Genomic DNA, 4737 nt, shown 5'->3' with positions numbered 1-4737 from the left:
AATCCAGAATTGCAAAATAGCACTCAATTTCTATATCCTCTAATTTCCAGGATAAAAACTCTGAGGCAGTAGGAAATGCTGCTCTTGAAAATAAACATGGAAAGTTGTGAAAGTCTTCCTATTCTTGTGAAAAGAAGAAGAAAAAACAACCTCAGGCAAAATATACTTAGTCTCTTTAATCTCTGTTCTTTTGAAACCTTCATAATAACTTTCTCATTTTTTTCCCAGTAGTGTTATCCACCCAAGTGATGAGATAAATTACCTTTCTCCTACTTCGCCAGATTCTTGATTAGGTGTGAATATGAAATGAAATTCTTCTCAATACTTGGCTGGATCACTGATAAGTTTCCTCTATAGCTAAATGGAAAGATTGCAAACTAATGCTCCACATCAGTAGAAGATTTTCTGTTCTTTGTGCACAATCATTATTGGACAACTGATGCAATTTTTGTTCCTGTTAAAACAGAGTGATATGGGATTCAATTGGCTACTTTTACTTCATCAAATGATCAAAAGAATTAACATCCAGCAGTTGTGATGCATAATAATATCAAATAGAAGAAAGAAACAGATGTTGATCCTAAGATTGTAAAAGATGGGAAATTAAAGTGAAAAACACTTATCTAATATTTGTGTCATAACAAGATAGTATTGCTGGCCTGCCATCATGACAATTATTTTATAACTCATATTCTTTGAGGAGTTTGTTAGCCCAATCATAAGACAAGCAGAATTGCTTTTTTCAAGTCTGATACATCTGATAACATGCCAGCATTATATATGTAATGTCTCACAACAGAAATACTAATTTGTTTTCTATATCTTACCCTTTAGCTACTCCCTTTAGCTACTACAACTCCCATTATGCCATTCAATATAGCCAAATAATTGGAAGTAATTATGGTTGCATACTTTAATAACATTATTTTCTATTACAAATCTTGATGCTAAGATTTGTAATACAGCAACAGCTGGCAGGTGCTCAGTTGTCCATTCAGCCTATAAACTGTGCTTTAATTCCCATACTGCAAACCACACAAAGCATACTTCATACTTTCTACAATAACCTCAATCAAGTGGCATTTTTTTATCATTGCATTGAATACCGCTTAACTCCGTACAGAAAACATTTTGCAACAATTGAAATAGAATAAATAATCTATTTCCTTGTTCAGTAATGTTGTAAGAGTTTAAGGTAATATTTGTAAATGATAGCATTGTCGTTTTGTTGCATTTATACATCAGAAACTGCTCACCAGCAAAAACATATATTTATATAGGTAGATCCTTCAAGTCAGTCTGGATTCTTGGTGTATACCTGGATATGTCCCTGCAACTTTCTTGACATGATTTCAAAAGTGGTTTGCCATTGCTTCCTTCCTAGGGCTGAGAAAGTGAGATTGGTCTAAGTCACCAGTTGGTTTTGTTGAATAAGGCAGAACTAGAACTCATAGTTTCCCAGTTTCTAGCCTGTTGCTAGCTTTATTTCAATCAGAAAATATTTTCATTATGTGTTTAATGAGTCATTATAAAATGCTCTGAGTGGCTGAATCATATCACAGAAGTTACATGTTTATTTTTATTTCTAAATTCAATTTAGATTCCGCCCAACAAACAACCAGAAAGGTACAAAAATAATTAAAATTAATTATTAAATAGCAAAGCAGACATAAAACATTACAGATGGGGGAGTTACCCAGTCTGGTTTATCAAAGCCTTCCAGAAGATTATGAGGATGGGAATGTTATGGATCTCAGGGGCAATCTCCTCCCATTAGTCCTTTGACCAAGACTTACAAGAGCTTTGGCCACTCCAGTTGTTTGATAACAGTTTTTGCAACTGCTAACTTGCAGTCCTGACTCCTATAGCCTATTTGTCACCAGATATTTTATGAACTCCAACACCTAGCACAGTTCTTCTTGGCCAGGCAATGACAGAGCTGGTATGGGGTTTTGTAAATTTTGTCTCACCATGTTGTTTATGGGAGAGAGATTTGTTGTCTGGCTCTCTAATGAGACCGTCTTGTATGGTTCAACCTCTAGCATAGCTCTCATCTTCCTCAGAGTACACAACTCCCACAACCACATCAAGCTAGTGCCCAGTGGGTGTTCTTGCTAGTAGTAGTAGTAGTACTGATAGTAGTAGTAGTCTTTTATGGTATCCCAGATCCTTACTCAAATGTTGGAAAAAATCATTCTGCTGTTCATGTTCAAAGTGCTACATTACCATACCATTATTTTACAGAGAATTATTTTAGCAGTTTGGACATTTATTCTCTCCTTGTTAATAAAGTTGCACTAGGGGTCCTTAGAGAAGACAGAATATAGTTACACTAAAAAAATGGCAAAATCTTGTTCTGTTTCAGTATTAAAATTAATTTCTTTTTTTAAAAACTGAGCTGTCAAGAAAGTAAATTTGTGTATCTTAGCAATATAAGATGGGCATGAATTATATTTTTTTTAGTTTTAAAAAATTAGAGCATAATAAATCAGTGAGTGTTACTTTTATACCAACTATATTTGCATGATACAACTTATAATGTCCTAAACTTGTAATTTTGTTTATATTGTAATGCAAACTGTCATTCTTCAGTGATATCTGTTATGCAGATTTTTCACTATTCTCTCAGAATAATAACATTTCAGTTTAACAAGTGATACATATTGATGCCTACTACTCCCATTCTCTGCCTGAAACAAACTGTTTGATAAAGCATCATTAATGATAGTCTAATATTTTTTTAAATAACATTTTATTCTCACAATTTTTCCCATCCATTTTTCTGCAAGCTATGAAGCATATTGCCAATTACACAGTTTATTGTAATAGTATCAAGAAATTCTTTTCAAGTCCATCTAATTTCTTAATGCATTTATAATATTCCAAATTCAATGTTCTAGATCAATGTGGATTGACATTGGGCTCTGGCATGCCAAGAACCGGTCCATGAAAACAAATGAAGACCTATCCATGGGATGCAGGCAACATGCAAAGTCACACCTCCTCTGATCCACGAAAAAGCCTCTCTCCACAGAACTGGTTCCTGCTGCCCAAAAGGTTGGGGGCTGCTGTTCTAGATAGCCTTTTCTGCTAAGTTAGGAGCAGTTTAGAGGATACAAAAGGGTTTGTATATTGCAAATCCAGAATTACCCAATTGGAATAGCTGGAATTCTGTTTCTTTTCCCCATCTCCTACTGTTGAAGATTTGTACTGTGGAAAACTAAAATATTGGCTATTGTTCTTTTATGCAAGGTTTAGGCCCAGATAAACTGAATCAGACCTCATGGACAAAGTATTGAACCAAAGTTTGTGCTATGCTTAATTTTGCAGTTTGCAATTGTACTTTTCTTAATATGATTTTGCTAATATATTTAGAATATAAGGACTGGAACAGTAAGAAATAGTGAACTGAAAGTAGCTGATGGATAAGGGTTCCAATCTACATGAGTATATGTGGAAAGTTATGTTCAGCAGAAGGTCAGCAGGAGGTCAATAAGAAGTCAGCAGAAGTCAGTGGACTTTTAGAACTTTTTTTTTAGACTTTTAGAACTTTTTAGAACAAGAAAGGGTATAAAGAGTTGGGTCTGGACCTGATTGATTTGCCATTGCCTATAGCTGTCATTTGGAATTTGCTATACCAGTGGACCTCACTGCAATGGGTTATTAATGTAAGTGATGTTGTATTATTATGCTTGCTATGTTCCAAATTATTAGCAAAATAAACCTCCTAATCTTAAAGTAAGAATTATTGTTTTGTGTTGCTGTCTCTTGTCTTTTCCATTGGGTTTTTCCATGACAGTACATTGGCTACAGAATTTTATTTTGAACAGTCAGGAATATTTCAAGACTGGATTCTCTAGTCTCTTGCTATTCAGAAAGCCTTCGATCTTGTCTTGTGGTACCTAGGACAATATCCCACAGGGTGCAGAATTTCCATCTCATGAATGGGCACAATTAGTGCTACACCCAGTATCAATTTCTCCCAGCATTCTGTAGCTAGTAATAGATTGTTTTAAGTTATCTTATTTAATAACTGAGAAACCACTGTGATTTTTTTTAATATGCTGCAAAAAAACCCATGATTTCTTAAGCCAGAAATTACTTCGCTAAGTAAATCCTTTATGTGGTTTGGCATATTTTGTAATAATTATAAAAAGAAACATGAATCTCAATGGGTAATTATCTCATTAAATTGGTTTTCTACTGGGAAAAATATATTTAATGTACAAAATAATCTATTATATTATTTAATACAGTGACCCTTGACTTTCCAAAGAATTATGAAATAAAGAAGACTGGTCTTAGTGTAATCAGGGAAAGCAGAGGCCTATTTTTAACTAGCAATGAGTGTTAGTTTCCATTTTAAAATAACAGTGTTTTCCATTTCTGAAATAAAAGAAAATGATTACAACAACTATCTTTTTAAAAAAAAAAAGGCAAAAGAGAATAAAATTATCACATGGCTAAATTACAAATCAGAACTAATGAGTGATTCATATTTTCTGAAATGAATTTTGTATTTTTTTATTTATTGCTAGTTTGTATGTTGATGAGGGAAATATGCCAATTTCAGGTTTGCCTATATCCTAATTTTTCAGACTTAAATTCCCTTCAGTTGCAAAGGACAACTTGAGCTTGGAGCATGAGAAGGAAGAGTCCTTTCATGATTTTCTTTCATTTTCTTAGATATTTTCATAACAGAAAATATCCCTGCTAGGGGAATTATTAAAATGACAT

The sequence above is a fragment of the Protobothrops mucrosquamatus genome, unplaced genomic scaffold, assembly GCF_001527695.2.
Source record: "Protobothrops mucrosquamatus isolate PMUCROS unplaced genomic scaffold, P.Mucros_1.0 scaffold207, whole genome shotgun sequence".
NCBI lineage: Eukaryota > Metazoa > Chordata > Lepidosauria > Squamata > Viperidae > Protobothrops > Protobothrops mucrosquamatus.
This window is presented reverse-complemented; position numbering follows the sequence as displayed.